The sequence below is a fragment of the Zingiber officinale genome, chromosome 6A (genome assembly GCF_018446385.1).
Source record: "Zingiber officinale cultivar Zhangliang chromosome 6A, Zo_v1.1, whole genome shotgun sequence".
NCBI classification, from domain to species: domain Eukaryota; kingdom Viridiplantae; phylum Streptophyta; class Magnoliopsida; order Zingiberales; family Zingiberaceae; genus Zingiber; species Zingiber officinale.
The window spans coordinates 20465996-20484290 of NC_055997.1; the positions used below are offsets into that span (position 1 = coordinate 20465996).

General features: G+C 36.4%; 1 non-coding gene across 1 annotated transcript; it reads left to right on the forward strand.

Annotated features, from left to right (window-relative positions):
* Positions 1 to 14662: 14662 nt before the first annotated feature.
* LOC121998911 lies at positions 14663 to 14768 on the forward strand. The gene has a single exon (XR_006116696.1). It is a non-coding gene; the product is annotated as a small nucleolar RNA R71 (small nucleolar RNA).
* Positions 14769 to 18295: the final 3527 nt, after the last annotated feature.

The following is an 18295-nucleotide window of genomic DNA, read 5'->3' on the forward strand; positions in this document are numbered from 1 at the left end:
ATAAATTCAGGAACTCATATTAAGAATTCAGTATTTCCCTCATGTTGACAGTATTGGTTTAAGTTTATATATATATGAAATAAAAAAAACTAGGGATGTTTCAATAATTGTTATTAATGAGACAACAATCGAATCTCGACAAAAAAAGAATTCTGTGTAATTAGTCACCCGAAAGGATCAATCGATTGAAGGCTTTTTCAGTCAACCGGACATAGCTTATAAAGGACCTCGAGATCCTAGCCGACAACAACACTTCTTCTATACAATCTTCTGAGCATATTTCTACTGTTTGTGCTATCACTCTACGCTTTAACTCTGTGCAAGCTCCAATGCTAAAAGGTTTCAATGATCTTCATCTTGTATTTTATTGCCAGTATATTTACTTTAGCTTGCATAATAATTGTAAACTTTATACTACGAATTATAGTAAATTGCCTAACAGTGTGATCAAGAGCCGTGGGTCTTAGAGTAGAAGTCGACATAGGATCCGAACAAAGTAACTAACTCTGTCACTTTGTCTATTGTTTTTAATTCCGCTAATATACTTTGATTTAGTTTTACGAAACGAAAAAGTTTTTTAACAAGCAATATTCACCCCCACTCTATCGCTATTTCGAATCTTCAAGTTCTAGCAACTCAAAGTTCTTCCAACAAAACTTATAGAAGGTATTTAAATCGAGATCGTGAAACCAGATATGATCGTTTCTTGAATGATTACTTCTCTGATCAACCAGTATATCTTGAAAAAGTATTTCGACAATGATTTTAGATGTTAAGAGAGTTATTTCTTAGCATAGTCAATGCCTTGTGACATCATTTAAAATATTTTAAATGGAGGGTTGATATAGCGAGAAGACATGGTTTGTCACCCCTTCAGAAATACACGGGCGTTATCTGTCAATTGATGTTTGGATCCCTTGCCGACATTTGTGATGAATACCTATGCATGGGTGAAACAACTACTCTAGATTGCTTGGTCAACTTTTGTCAGTGTGTGATTGAAGTATTTGAGTTACAATATTTAAGAAGGCTTAATGTTTCTAAGATCCAACGTTTGCTTGAAATGCATGAACAAAGAGCTTCCCTAGTATATTGGATAGTTTTTATTGTATGCATTGGGAATAGAGAAATTACCCCATTACTTGGAAAGACCAATTTATTCGAGGCGATATGGGGTCCTAACAATTGTGCTTGAAGCGGTTGCATCTGCAAACGTGTTGATATAACATGTTTTTTTTTAGAATCACAAGGTCACGCAATGATACCAATGTGTTTAACAAATCATCTTTATTCAATGAAGTTCTAAATGGAAATGCATTAGAGATTAATTTTACTATAAATGACACACAATATACAAAAGAGTAACTATTTAATTGATGGGATTTACCCAGAATGGACTACTTTCGTTAAGAGCTTTCCATGCCCCTAAGATTCAAAGAGAAAAATGTTAAACAAAGACAAGAAGCTGTAAGAAAGGATGTTGAGAGAGCATTTAGAGTGCTCCAATCTTGTTGGGCAATGATCAAAGGTCCAGGACAATTTTGGTATAAGAATAACTTAAAAGATATCATGTATACATATATTATTTTGCACAACATGATTATTGATGATGAGGGGAAGGCAGTAAGTAATTGGTCAAATGACGAAGAAGATCCTTTGGTACAGATATTTTAGGGCTCTACCCAAGAGTTTGAAGAATACCTTCGGAGAAACTACGAGTTACATGATAATCAAGTACATTATCAGTTTTGAGTCGACTTAGTTGAGCATACTTAGACATGCTATGAGTGCAATCAGTATATTTTTTATAAATTATTTGTAATAATTTATTATTTAATATTGTATTTTTTATTTTTTAAATCTATAAAATTTTAATATTATTTTTAAACAAATTAGGTGATATAAGAGTGACCGATTAATAACTAATTGAGGTTTTTTTTTAAAAGATATGTGAATTGTTGAGTGGGGGGCCCATAAAAAAGTTATAAGAAGATTTTTTTATAGTGGAGAGAAGAGTAAAGTTTTTTTACTTTTAATGTGGTAATGATGTGACCCTAAAAAATAAAACCATTAGAGATGTCCTTAAATCTGTGTTAGCCTCGCCATCATTGCTGAAGAGGATGATGGGCTCCGTCACCTCATCCTCGTCATCCAAGATGGTTTTTAGCTTGGATCTAGACCTCCAGCTCATTAAGGGGTGAAGTGGTTGTTGCAATTCTAAACGCATGAATTAAAATGTAAGCAGTAAATAATTACAACGATGTCCCGTAGATCTGCAATTGGCAATGGTTAGACTTGTTGTCGGAAGATCTATCATAGGATTGGAAAGCTCTCCATAATTCCACGAACCAAATCCCGCAGTGGATGTTCTTCTCCGTTACCATCTTCTCAGCACAACACCCCCCTTTGAACCACCCTTGGACGCACCCTTTATAATGGGAATTATCCCAGGGGTAAAATGAACTTTTCCCATTAACAGTAGTGGGCAACGTGGGCACGTTCCCACGTTTCCATTTCCTACATCTCTCACTTATCTAAGGTAAGTCACTAAGACTAATTTATTCAAGTAAGTGACAAAAACTAAATAAGTCACATAGACTATATTAGATTTTAGTCACAAAGACTATATCAGAACATCTAATTCATACTTAGAGAAAATGGTTCATATGACAGCAAGCACATTGAGCGATAGTTGCTAAGAAAATTGTTACACCTTACATAGCCGCTCTCTGAGTAATCAATGCTAACAAAGTTGTTACACTTTATTTAGCCGCTCTTCCAAATAAATTAGAGGCACACTCATAATAGCACATAACCTCTCTCCTGTTGGTACATAGCCTTTATCCAGGAACATCCAATCTCCCAGTGACACATAGCCATCACCTTGGAGATATCTATGTCTTGCTATTACCCAGATTAAATAATTTTCATTTATATCAATATGAACATCTTTAATCCTTTATAATTACCATTATGTCAAGAGTATGTTTCATATTTAAATATTCACTATCATTTCTATACATAACAGAAATGAGTTGACTAATGAATAACATCAAAAGATGTAAATTTATTTAATCTTCCTTTTTAGCTAGAATCTATTCATTTCAATTAGTCGCTTTCCTATTTATGCTCCATAGACCAAATCATCCATAGCCATAGGATATACGCTAAAGTAGCAGATACTGATTAAAACTTCAAGTAAACAGTTAAATAGTCACAAAGGATAAAAAATGAGATTAACTTATAATCTCAAAGGTCTCACATAGTAGATAAACAGGGATCCATTCTCCTACTATCTTTATTATCGCAATAGTACATGTGGTATGAATCACATGTTACGATGTTTTTTTTTTACTAAAAAGGGTGCATGTTGTCTTCAAATTTAACATCGTACAGATTTTGATCTAGACATACCTAATGTCTAACCCTAAATTCAACACATGAATTCTAATATAGCTTTCAAAAGGTTCAGTAAATGATGGGTTCATTTACTTCGATCATTATTTGTTGGTTGCTACTCGGAATATCGTACCGGTTCCCCTATACAAAAATTTTGTACAAGTCCTGAACTATTCCTAACAACCTATTGTGTTCTTTAGAAATTAAATTTGGATTCGCAAACAGAACTTAACATTATTGATTCCAAATTCAACTTATCTGTTCTTAGTGGTTTAGACTTGGATCGCAAACGATGCTTAACATTATTGATCCAAATCCACCCATGTTACAAATTCAATTAAATACTAATTTCAGAGATCGACTTCCAGGTTAAACATGGCGAGGCACTAGGCCTTCTTGGGTATGGGAGCATCCACCACTTCCTAGACAAAGTCTTTCAATGAAATTTAATATTTAATTTTCTTATAGTAACCCTAGGTTTAACCAAAAAGAACAATCAAATCACAAGTTCAAAAAACAAAAGAAACACAAAATCGAAAATATAAATTCAATTACCTAGATTCATTAGCCTCTTGTGTTTGGTATTTCAAGATCTAAATAAAAGGATGAACTAGTTATGATGCGGAAACTAATAACTAGTTATACCTTTTATAGCTTATAGACCTCACGATCTTCTGTCGTATTCCTCTTCTTATCTCGGATATCGTGTGGGCGACGATCTATTGAGACGAGAATCCACCCAAGCTTCCTTCTTCTTCAAGCAAGTTTCAAGCTTCCTTCTTCTTCAAGCAAGTTTTGGCCAATCAACAAACTCCTTGAGATGAAGACCTTTGGCCACCAACAAAGCTCCAAGGGATGCAAAGAAATAAATCCTCCTTTCTCTACTTCATCTCCAAGAAAAATCCGACCACCAAGAGTCTCTTAGAGAGTTGATGTCGCCGGCCAAAGAAGAAGAAAAGGAGGAGAGGATGAGGGTTGGCCACCACCAAGGAAGAGAGGAGAGGAAATAATAGATGTATTGTTATAAGGTGATGCACCTCGACCCTCTCTTTTATATTCCTTGGTCTTGGCAAATAAGAAAAGTTTAATAAATAAAATTTCCTTATATTCCTTGTCAATGTTTAAAAAGGAAAATTTAATTAAAAATTTCCTTTTCAACTCTTAATGGCCGGCCACCTCATTGTCCTCCAAACAAGGAAAGTTTTAAACAAAAACTAAAACTTCCTAATTTGTTTCCGAAAATTTTTAAAATAAAAATTTCTCTTTAAAAAAATTTCCTTCATGGTTGGTTATAAAAGGAAACTTTTATAAATTTAAATCTCTCTATTAAAACATGTGGATGATTACAAAAAGGAAAATTTTCTCCAAAATTAAAATCTTCCTTTTAACTACAAATAAGAAAAGATATCAAATCTTTCTCTTAATCTTTTGTAGAAAACTATAAAAGGAAAGATTTATAATTTTAAAACTCTATTTTAAAATCATGAGGATGGTTATAAAAAAGGGAAATCTTTCTTTTAACTACAAATAAGGAAAGATATCAAATCTTTCTTTTAATCTTTTGTAGAAAGCTATAAAAGGAAATATTTAAATTTTAAACTCTATTTTAAAACCATGCCTTCCACGTAAGGAAAGATTTTAAAAATTAGAATCCCTTTTATTTTATTGTGGTCGACCACCTAAGCTTGGGCTCCAAGCTAGGATCGGCCACCACTTGATCCATCGAAGCCTTGATGTGGCCGGCCCTTGCTTGGGCTCCAAGCTTGGCTTGGCCGGCCACCTTAGGATGGGTAAGAAGGTGGGTATGGGTGGGTATAAGACTTTATAAATAAAAGGTTACGACAGGGACCGAGAGGAGGAATTGGTTTTGGTCTCCCGATGAACTTGAGCTTCCCGTGTTCGCCCCAAACACCTAACTCGAGTTCATCAATAATATGTCATTCCACTAAAGAGTTATTATTGAACTACCGCACCAATCCCATATTACTATATGGGCTCCTTCTTATCATGAGTGTGTTAGTCTCCCTGTGTTTAAGATATAGAATGTCCGCTAATTAAATGAGTTACTGACAACTCACTTAATTAATATCTAGCGCCAAGAGTAATACCACTCAACTTCATCGTCATGTCGGACTAAGTCCACCTGCAGGGTTTACATGACAATCCTTATGAGCTCCTCTTGGGGACATCATCAACCTAGATTACTAGGACACAGTTTCATTCTATAATCAATAACACACCATATAAATAATACCATTTTCCAACTTATCGGACCTATTAATTTATCGAACTAAATCACACCCTTTGATAAATTAAAGAAATGAATATTGAGTATATGTGTTTGTTATTATTGTTGGTTAGTCCTAGGAAAACGTACCGGTTCCACTGTACAAAAATTTTTTGTACAAGTGTCGAACCTTTCCTTAAATAACCTATTGTGTTCTTTAGAAGTTAAATTAGGAATCGCAGACGGAACTTAACATCATTGATTCCAAATTTAACTTATCTGTTCTTAATGGTTTAGATTTGAATCGCAAGTGGAACTTAACACTATTGAATCAAATCCACCTATGTTATTAATTCCATTAAATATTAATTTCCAAAATTGGCTTCCAGGACTGCATGGCGAGGCACATGACCTTCTTGGATATGGGAGCAACCACCACCGCCTAGACAAAGTCTTTTAAGGAAAGCTAATATTTAATTTCCTTAAATAACTCTAGGTTAACCAAAAAGAACAATCGAATCACAAATTCATAAAAGAAGAAAACACACACTCAAAAAATAATTTGAAAAACTAGATCTAATGCCTCTTGTGTTTGGAATTCTTACAAAAAGAAATAACTAGCATGATGCGGAAAATAATTGCTAATTATACCTTCTCTTTGTAAACTAATGACCTCGAGATTTTCTGTCGTATTCCTCGCCTCGCCTTGGACGTCGTGTGGGCGTCGATCCTCCAAGATGAACACCACCCAAAAGCTTTCTTCCTCTTCCTCTAAAATCCGGCCACCACCACCACCACCACCACCAAGGAGAAGAGAGCAAAGGGAAAGGGAGAAGAGAGAGGGTCGGCCACCAAGAGATCTCTAAGCAAGAGAATAAGAGTTGTGTCTCATGAAGCCTCCTCACCCCTTCTTTTATAATACTTGCCCAAGGCAAATAAGGGAAGAATTTTTACAAAAATTAAAATCTTCCACTAGCTTTTCCTTTTCCCTTTTAATTTTCCTTTTCTTTCCTCTTGATTGAATCAATCACCAAAAATAAATTTGATGATTTTATTTTTTTAAACATGGTCGGCCACCTTGCTTGGGCACCAAGCAAGGGTGGCTGGCCCCCATAAGAGGAAAGGAATTTTATCTTTTTATAAAATTTTACAAGAAGAAAAACTCTTATAAAATTTTACAAGCTCTCTTTCCTAAAGTAGGAGTTAAAAAAGGAAGTTCTAAAAATTAAAACCATGTTTTAAAATTTAAAACTTCTCTTATAAATTTTTTTTTTTTTAACATGGTGATAGAAAATTTAAATTTTAAAACTTATCTTCCTTTTTTTTCTTAAACCATGAGGATGGTTAAAAAATGAAAGTTTTAAAACTTTTAAAACTCTCTATTAAAATATGTGGCCTAATTCAAATAAGGAAAGTTTTAAAAATTAAAATATCTCTTTTAAAACTTATAGTTTTCTACAAAGAGAAGATTTTAAAAATTCAAAACAACCCTTCTTGTTTGAATTATTATGGTCGACCCCTACTAGCTTGGTCACCAAGCAATAGGGCCAGCCCCTATAGAAGAGGATGTGGTCGACCCTTGCGTGGTCACCAAGCATTGGACCGGTCCCCTTCTTAGACACCAAGATGAGCTTATCTTTGGATGGACTTGAGGCTATAATGAGGCTACACAGGGACCTAGAGGAGAAATTGGTTTTGGCCTTCCGATGAGCTTGAGTATCTCGTGTTCGCGCCGAACACACAACTCAAATTCATCGATAATAACTCATTCCACTAAAGTGTTATTATCACACTACCGCACCAATCCCAAATTACATTATGGGCTCCTTCTTATCATGAGTGTGTTAGTCTCCCTGTGTTTAATATAACAAATGCCCACTAATTAAGTAAGTTACTGACAACTCACTTAATTAATATCTAACTCCAAGAGTAGTACCACTCAACTTTATTGTCATGTCGGACTAAGTCCACCTGCAGGGTTTAACATGACAATCCTTCTGAGCTCCTCTTGGGGACATTCTCAACCTAGATAACTAGGACATAGATTCCTTCTATAATCAACAACACACATTCTAAGTAATATCATTTCCCAACTTATCGACATATTGATTTATCGAGCTAAACCTCACCCTTTGATAAGTCAAAGAAATAAATATTAAATATATGTGCTTGTTATTATATTAGGATTAAGACCACACACTTCCATAATAACTAAGGTTTAGTTCTTTTATTAAGTCAGTACAAAAAGAACTTACCTAAATGGTCCTACTCAATACACTTAGAGTGTACCAGTGTAATTTATTAATCAAGACAAACTAATACTTAATTACACTACGACTATTCTGATGGTTTGTTCCTTTCCATCTTGTCGTGAGCAACTATTTATAATTTATAAAGAACCGACAATATGATCTTCTGTGTGTGACATCTGTTACGCTCAACAAGTGTACGGAAATGTCGCAAGTAATATAAAAGATTATCGTATCCACAGGGACTGGAATAAGCACTAGAAATATCTCAATGCGAATTAGCTAAACAACTATCCAATTGTTTCAAATGCAAAGTGAAGGTAAACAAATCTAATATTAAAGATCATCAAACAAGAGTTTAGTGTTTTGGGTTATGATAAAGGGAGATTCTAGGAGTTTCGGTTTCTTTGTAAGATTTCTTGAATGTAAATGGTTCACCAATTCTTATCCCTCAATTGCCAAACACTTGTAGAAAGTTGCCGGTTCTCTCTTGCAATAGATAACCGGCTAAGGACTGAGAAATGTATCTAAATATGATCAATTAGACGTGAACCTACATTGTCCTTACACAGAAGCGCACCTATTACTATGCCTTCCTCGGATATCAACATAGAAGCCCACAACTTATTAATCTATCAAGATACAAGAAACTAATCATAAGATCCATCCTACTCTCTTGAATATTCCTATTTCCTCTTCAAGATTATCTCTCAAACGTCCTTACACGGGCTTGCACCTGTCACGTGGATCCCTCGGATGATCGAGTGAGAGTTTATCTTTACAAAGTCCACAAGAAATCCAAACAATCAATCAAGAATGAGAATTAAGCACAAATCACCATTAATCATTCAAGATCTAATTGATACAAGCAAGACAACGTCATTGAAACAAGAAAATGGCAAATCCATAAGAGATTACATCAATCCATCATACAAATACTCCCTTAATCCTAGAATACAAGATCTACTCCATGAATCGAGGAAGAATACCCGAAGAAATAAAGATTACAAGCATTTCTTAAATCCCCAATCCAAGAAACCAAGAAAAGGGGAAAGAGAAAACTTATCTACGAAGACTCGTCTTCGGATCCAATCCTCGCTCCGGAGTCGAAATCGTCAAGAACTCCCCTAGATCACCCAAATCCTCCCAAGAATGGGAGGAAACCACCAAATCTTGCCTTCTCCCAAAGGGAGATCCCTTTCAATTCATGAAGGAGGGTTTAAATAGAGGAGGAAATCGGGTGCCACACGGCCATGACCGTGTGAGATTCACATGGCCATGTCCAGTTCCTTCTCTGCCAAAGCTGCATGACACGGCCATGACCAGTTCCTTCTCTGGAAATGCTACACGGTGTGGTGCACACGGCTACCACCCCTGGTCTCTGGAAATCTCACACGGTCGTGATCTACACGGCCATGTAAGGCATCCGCTCTAATTTCTTCAATCAAGACACGGCCGTGTGAGATTCACACGCCATGTCCTCTTCCCTTCTGTTAAAACTACACGGCCGTGTGGTACACGGCCTGATGCTCTCCCTTCAATTCCTTCCAAGCTTGCCCAAGGACGCATAATCTTCACCAATTTTGACTCCGTGTACGAAAATGCACAAAAGCAGATCTTCGAACCAAAAGAGTAAATATGCTAAAAGGAAAGCTGGAAGTATAAAAGTGCATAGATCAAGCATGCTCAAAGTATGTAAATGTGCATAAAAACATGCATAAAAGAGTATATAATCTACGCACATCACACCCCCAGACTTAAACCTTTGCTTGTCCTCAAGCAAAATGCTGCAGTCTAAATTCATATGTTCTACAACACATTCATAAAACCTAGTGCACTTTCCTAACTCTATCAAAAAGTTTCATTAACAAGCGTGATCATGGAAACAAGTAAAGTATGGTTCAAGCATAAGAATCTTGTGCACAGTGTAAAAGTAACTCAACACCCTTCAAGTTTCAATCCATGTCCTAGTCAAGTCGTCATCAAATTTGAATTCCTAGTGTTTCCAGTGAAAGACAAGTAACCAGTGATAGGCACTTACTCACCATTCACTTGGTTCATATTTCTCAACTAACCCAAGGTCTCAAAGGTGTGCTCAATCTCAAGGGAAGCTAAGCAGTCATTTCCCCAGTAACCTAACTCGGTCTCAAAGGGGTGACTTGCTAGATTCCACTCATGACAACTGTTTTTTATATCCCTCATTTTTTTTTATAAGTGTTTGCATTGTGCAAAACTTATTCACAAATGTACTTTTAGCACACATGTTGGGATATTTTGATTTTTCCAAATGAGCTTTATGATTTGAGCCTCATCCAGTAACCAAAATGAAAGTTGAGAAATCACCATGGAAACCAAGTACTAAGCAAACAAGATGAATCATGACTATTTCAATGACATCAACTATTTAAGCATCATGCACAAGTGTAGTGAAGATAAAATCCTTAAGGTTGAACCAAAACTAAAACTCATCACCATAAGATTCTTAGCTTATTAATGCTTCCCAAGATAGAAAAAGGAACTACACAAAGTTTACTACTAGCATCATTCGAACATCATGAATCAAGACAATAATCGTGCTAACATTTCACTTGAATCCAAGAAAGCATATAAGTGAAGATTTGATGTTCTCAAAATTGCCATGATTATTTCAAAAACAAGCAAAATAAAGCAACAAGCAATGAAAATAAGAACCAACATGAAAAACTAACAAAAACTAAAAACTACATGACACCCCCCCAGACTTAAACTTTTCATCGTCCCGATGAAATCAATATGGTGGAGGAGGTGGAGGTGGACGAGGGAAAGGAGGTCTACGACGTGGTTGGCTAATAGGAAAACTAGGAAAACCTGGAATCTCACCCAAGGATCTATGATACTCATATAAAGCATCTACTTGTTGGCTAGAAAGCATCATGCTTTGCATAAAATCTCTCATCCTAGCCTTATCAGTATTATAATCCTGCACAAACTCAGCCACTTGACCTTGAAAATTCCTCATAAACTGAAAATGATTTTGTACCTCCCTAAACTGATCATCAGATAAAGAGAAGCGCCTCTCTAACATTTTTCGTTGGGCATCTTGCTTCTCATGAAGTGATTCTAGAGACGTATGAAAATCTGAAAAATCAAACCTAGAAGATCCCGTGCCATATGCAAAAGAATGCCTAGCAGGCTCCATAAAACTAGAAGGCTGCGGGTGTCCAGATGACGAGGGCTCATGATGTGGCTCAATGTCTCCAGGTATAGAAGGGTTATCCTCAAAATCTAACTCAGAAATTACCCAATTAGCCGGGTTACGAATAGTAGTTCGTTCAGGAAAAGGAATGGGTAAAGGAGAACCACTCCTCCTAGGAAACGCGAAACCATTCTCATCCCGAACGATCATTTTCATAGCAAGACATGCATCAATGTCAATCATGTCATTACCATGAATTATTTCCAACCCATCAACATCAAGATTTAAATTATAAGTTATTCGAGTAATCAAACCACCAAAAATAATTGATCCCGATGATGCCCTAACAGATCTTAATAAGGTTTGAACAAAATGAAAACCAGAATCAAATTCAACCTTATAAAGCATAGCCCATAAAGCATAAAGCTCTATCTTTTTAACCACCCCATCACTCTCTCCCCTACCAAAAATAGTTTTACTCATGACTCTATGTAGATACTTAAAGATGGGGTTTTGCATATGGGAGGCCTTAGCTCTTGAAGGCTCATAAGGTTGATCTAACCCAGTTATTGCATTCCAAAAATGATTCCAATTAAACCTTGGATTAAACCTACGAGGGCTACCGGTGGTTAATCCAAAACAAGAATTAAAGTCACTAAATGCCCATAGAAATTCTTGATTCATTAGTCTAAATGAGATTTTTCCAAAATAATCATCTTCATTAGTAAAATGGACATCCAATGAACTTAAAAATTCCAAAACAAGACGAGGATATGTAGGCAAATGTGTGTACATAATATCACTCCAATCCAAAAACCCAATCATCAAATCTACATCTTCCCTAATTCCAAGCATATCAAGAACAGTTGGGTCCATATATCTAGTACACACTATCTTTCTATTAACAAGAATTGCAAATCTAGTTACTTGATCATCATTTCTAAACACAATATTGAATTCATTGTCATTACCTTCGTTGCGTGAAGTCCTTTTGCCTTTGCCCTTCACTGGTTGTTTTCCTTTGTCCCTTGATGGCTCCTTCTCTTTGTCTCCACTGGATCCACCACCTCCTTTGCGAAGTTTCTTCAAAATGTTGGACATCTTGATGAGTTTAGATAGGGGAAGAATTATCTAGGGTTGGAAAAATGGAACTCAAAGAACAAAACTTCAAAGAGCAAAGATCTTAGGTTAGGAGAACAAAAAAATCCAAGTCTTAGAGAGGAGGAGAATCCGGATCTAAGAGATCTTGAGATATTAGAGAGGAGTTTTTAAGAGATTGGGAGAGAAAGAGATGTTTTGGAGAGTTGGGGGTGTGCGGAACACGGCCAAGATCTGGCCGTGTAAGGTAGAAAGAAGACTTTAATAACTCTCCTACACGGGCCATGCAGATCCACACGACCTCCCCCTCTTCCTTCTCTGGATTCTTCGCACGGCCGTGTCTGGGACACGACCTCTCCATCTTTCTTCTCGGAATTCTTTGCACGGCCGTGTTTGGGACACGGCCTAGACCTTTTTCTCCTCGGGATTCTTTACACGGCCGTGTTTGAGACACGACCTAGACCTTTTTTCTCCTCGGGAGATCCTACACGTCCGTGTCTGGATGACACGACCCAAGCACTTCCCTTCTCTGCAACCTTTGCCTGGCCGTGTATAGCACACGGCCGGGCTCTGTTTTGCACCTAACATGAAAACAAAATCAAAAGAATGCATCAAACTAAAAGAAATTAAAATACAAATCAAAACTAACTAAAAGAACCCTTGGGTTGCCTCCCAAGAAGCGCTTGTTTAAGGTCTTTAGCTCGACCAAACTTGATCATTCACTTCTTTTCCTCGCCCTTGGAGGACAGATATACTTTTCGTTTTTGTTGGGAGATCTTCTCCCAACATCTTCCACCACATTGTCTCCTTCGTTTGGTGGCCTTCCATGAGGATGGAAATTCCATTCCTCAAGTTTATAAATGCTTGTCCTGCTACAAGCATTTAAAAGAGACGAGACATGGTTAGAGATATTAGATAAATCATATTCCAACATTTCCTTACCAATTACCAAAGAAAGCTTATGATTTTTGACATCAATTATAGCTCCAGCTGTAGCAAGGAAAGGTCTTCCTAATATGATAGGAATCCTGGGGTCCTCTTCCATGTCCAACACGACAAAATCTGTGGGAATAACATTCCCATCCACCTCTACTGGCACATCTTCTATAATACCCAAAGGGTACCTGCAGGAATGATCGGCAAGTTGAAGTGCCATAGTAGTAAGTTTAATATTTTTGAGACCTAATTTATTACAAATTGAATAGGGAATGAGGCTAACACTTGCCCCCAAATCACAAAAAGCTTTTTCAAAAAATTCTTTTCCTATGTTGCAAGGAATATAAAAGCTCCCTGGGTCCTTTAGTTTTGGGAAGTGTTCTTCTCCAAAATAGCACTACATTCCTCACTAAGCGCAATGGTCTCAACCTCTCCTCTTCTTCTCTTGTTTGACATGAGATCCTTCAGGAATTTGGCAAATCTAGGCATTTGAAGAATAGCATCAATAAGAGGTACCTCTACACAAATTTCCTTAACTTTTTCTAAAAACTTGCCAAATTCTTCATCTTTCTTGAGCATTGTAAGTCTCTGAGGAAAAGGGACAGCTTTGCTCTGATGGTTCAGTGGAAGAGTCTCTTCAACCTCAATGGTACTCTCCTCATTAGCTTGAATCTGATTTGGTATAAGAGGAGAGAGCTCTTCTTCTTTTTGTATCCCTTTTGAAGCGGTCACTTGGGAGTCTCCCAAGGTCCGTCCGCTCCTAAGCTCAATTCTATTGCAATGCTCCATAGGATTCACATCAGGTTTTCCTGGAAGTTGTCCTGGTGCTCTGGATGATGAGGAAGCTAGTTGGGCAATTTGACTATCCTGGATCTTTTGATGCTTTTCAGAATTATCCATTCTCTGAATGAGCTTTGCTAAATCTTGCTTCATTTCATTCTGACTTGAGATAATTTCTTCAAGCATCTTTTCAATATTTGACTTTGGTAAGCCTTGAGAAGATAGATGTTGAAAATTTTGTTGCCCAGCTTGAAAATTTGGTCTTGCCCCCATAGATGGTCCTTGATCTTGATTATTTCTGTAAGAAAAATTGGGATGGCTCTTCCATCCAGGGTTATAAGTATTTGAGTATGGGTTGTTCTGCCTTTGATTGTAACTCATGATTGCATCACATTGTTCCAGTTGATTGATTTGTGCAGTGATAGCTCCCAATGGACATGAGTCATTTGAGTGCTCTGAACTCCCACATACTTCACAAGATGTACTAATAGCATTGACCATATTAGCACTAGTCCCCATATTCTCAAATTTCTTTGTAAGAGCGTCCAATTTTGCAGACAAAAGAGTGACTGCATCTACATCAAACTTCCCTGATGCTTTATTGTTGGGTTTACAGAAGAATAGCCACCACTTCTTTCATTTGCCCATTGATGATGATTTCGTTCTACACTGTCAATAATTTCTTCAGCTTCATCTAAACTTTTATTCATAAGTGCCCCTCCAGCAGCTGAATCAAGGGACACTTTGGTATGATAGTTGATACCATTATAAAAAGTGTGCAACACTAACCATCTTTCCAACTCATGATGTGGGCATTGTCTGAGCATACTATTATATCTATCCCATGCTTCAAAAAGAGATTCTGAGTCAGTTTGCTTGAAGCTTGCAATTAAATTCCTCATATGAGCTGTTTTGCTTGGTGGATAGAATTTATCAAGAAACTGTTGCTCACACTGCTCCCAAGTGGTGATGCTATTAGGGGACAAAGAATTCAGCCATTGCTTTGCCCTATCTCTTAAAGAAAACCCAAATAATAATAATCTAACTACTTCTGAAGGAACTCCATTCATTTTCATGGTACCACATATTTCATAAAAGACCTCTAAGTGTTGATTGGGGTCTTCATGAGGTCCTCCACCAAATTGGTTATGCTGCACCATAGATATAATTGCGGGTTTGATCTCAAAGTTATTAGCTTCCACTGAAGGTCTTGAAATACTAGATCGAAAACCTCTTGCATAAGGTGTTGCATAATCCTTGAGTGGTCTATTCGCCATGTTCAAATGTTCCTGTTCTTCAATTTGCCTTTGCAGAATTCTTCTTTTATGGAAAGTTCTGTCAATCACAGGGTCAAAAGGAAAGAATTCCCCTGCAAAGTTAGATCTTCGCATACACAAGAACAAGATAGCAAATGACAATTCAACAGAAAAAGAAAAAAATAAAAGAATTAAAAATGCAGAATTGAATTTGTACAAAAAGAATTAACAAGAAGTAAAAGTTATACAAGAAAGTAAAAACAGGAATCTAATGATTAGTTACAACTATGCAATAGGAAAGGAAAACAAATGTTATGTTTAGTCTAACTCAATTGATAATTCCTAATGTTATTGCGCAGTCCCCGGCAACGGCGCCAAAAACTTGTTACGCTCCACAAGTGTACGGAAATGTCACAAGTAATATAAAAGATTATCGTATCCACAGGGACTGGAATAAGCACTAGAAATGTCTCAATGAGAATTAGCTAAACAACTATCCAATTGTTTCAAATGCAAAGTGAAGGTAAACAAATCTAATATTAAAGATCATCAAACAAGAGTTTAGTGTTTTGGGTTATGATAAAGGGAGATTCTAGGAGTTTCGGTTTCTTTGTAAGATTTCTTGAATGTAAATGGTTCACCAATTCTTATCCCTCAATTGCCAAACACTTGTAGAAAGTTGCCGGTTCTCTCTTGCAATAGATAACCGGCTAAGGACTGAGAAATGTATCTAAATATGATCAATTAGACGTGAACCTACGTTGCCCTTGTTGGTTGCTACTCGGAAAACCTATAGGTTCCACTGTACAAAAATTTTGTACAAAGGTCTGAACCTTTTCCTAGCTACCATGTGTTCTTTTAAATTAAATTTTGGATTGCCTGCGGAACTTAACACGTTTGATCCAAAACTTAATCTATTTGTTCTTTTAGGTTTTGACTTGGATCTCCTGCGGAACTTAACACGTTCGACCCAAGTCTCCTTAAGTTATTAATTCCATTAAATATTAATTTCCATAAAAGGTTCCCAGTACTGACGTGGCGAGGCACATGGCCTTCTTGGATATGGGAGCAACCACCACCGACTAGACAAAACCTTTAATAGAAAGCTAATATTTAATTTCCTAAAATAACTTTAGGTTAACCAAAGAGAACAATCAAATCACAAGGAAAAGAAAGAAAACAAAAGAACACAACATCGAAAAACATATTCGAAATACTAGATCGTAAGCCTCTTGTATTTGGTATTATTTCCATAAATAACTAGCATGATGCGGAAATAAAAATTACTAGTTATACCTTGTAGAAAAACCTCTTGATCTTCTACCGTATTCCTCTTCTAACCTCGGACGTTGTGTGGGCAACGATCTACCGAGATGAGAAACCACCAACCACCTTCTTCTCCTCCAAGCAAGGTTCGGCCACAAAGGAAGAACTTCACCAAAGAAGAAAATCAAAATACTAACCAAGCTCCAAGAGATGCTAACTTTCTCTCCTTCTTCTTCTTCTTCTCCAAGTAGTATCCGGCCACCACAAGAACTCCAAGAGAGATGAAGTATTCGGCCACCACAAGAGGAAGAGAGGGAGAGGGTAATGGCCGGCCACAACACCAAGGAAAAAAAAAACAATAGAGGTTGTGTCTCATGAAGGCACCCCTACCCCTTCTTTTATATTCCTTGGCCTAGGCAAATTAGGAAATTTAATTACAATAAAATTTCCTTAATTTTTCTTGACATGAATTAATTGAGAAAAATAAAACAAAATTTCCCAATTAACTTGAGATGGCCGGCCACATCATTGGAAACAAAAGAGGACAAGTTTTAATCAACAATTAAAACTTCCTAATTTGTTTCCGGAAATTTTAAAAAAAATAAAATTTCTCTTTAAAATCTCTTCATGGTTGATAAAAGGAAATTTCTATAATTTTAATTTTATCAACATGTGAATAATTTTTAAAGAAAAAATAAAGCATATCTCCAATCTACAAATAAGGAAAGAGATCTAATCTCTTTCTTTAATCTTTTGTAGATCTTTTACAAGAGAGATATTTTAATTTTAATTCTCTTTAAAATAAATCTTCCACATAATAAAAATTAAAATTAAATTTCTTTTTAATTTTATTTGGCCGGCCCTACTTGCTTGGGTTCAAGCCAATAATATACCTAGGCCGGCCCTAGCTTGTTCCCAAGCTAGCTTGGCCGGCCCCTAATGGTGGGTATAGAAGGTGGGTATAGGTGGGTATAGAACTCTATAAATAAGAGGCTACGATAGGGACCGAGAGGAGGAATTGGTTTTGGTCTCCGATAAAATTAAGCATCCCGTGTTCCCCGAACACACAACTTAATTTTATCAATGATAATTCATTCCACTAGAGAACTATCATTGAACTACCGCACCAATCCCAAATTACATTTTTGGGCTCCTTCTTATTATGAGTGTGTTAGTCTCCTTGTGTTTAAGATATCGAATGTCCATTAATTAAGTGAGTTACTGACAACTCATTTAATTAATATCTAAGTCCAAGAGTAGTACCACTCAACCTTATCGTCATGTCGGACTAAGTCCACCTGCAGGGTTTAACATGACAATCCTTATGAGCTCCTCTTGGGGACATTATCAACCTAGTATCTCTAGGACACAATTTCCTTCTATAATCAACAACACACACTATAAGTGATACCATTTCCCAACTTATCGGGTTTATTGATTCATCGAACTAAATCTCACCCATTGATAAATTAAAGAAATAAATATCAAATATATGTGCTTGTTATTATATTAGGATTAAGAGCACACACTTCCATAATAACTGAGGTCTTTGTTCCTTTATAAAGTCAGTATAAAAGGAACGACCTCAAATGGTCCTACTCAATACACTCTGAGTGTACTAGTGTAATTATATAGTCAAGATAAACTAATACCTAATTACACTACGACCTTCTAATGGTTTGTTCCTTTTCCATTTTGGTCGTGAGCTACTGTTTATAATTTATAAGGTACTGATAACATCATCTTCTGTATGTGACACCACATACTATGTTATCTACAATATAAATTAAATGAACAACTACAAACAAATGTAGACAATTAGACCAAATGTGATTCTTTATTCATAATAAATGTTTACAAAGCTTAGGCTTTAAGTATACATTCCAACAGCCCTTACACAGAAGCGCAC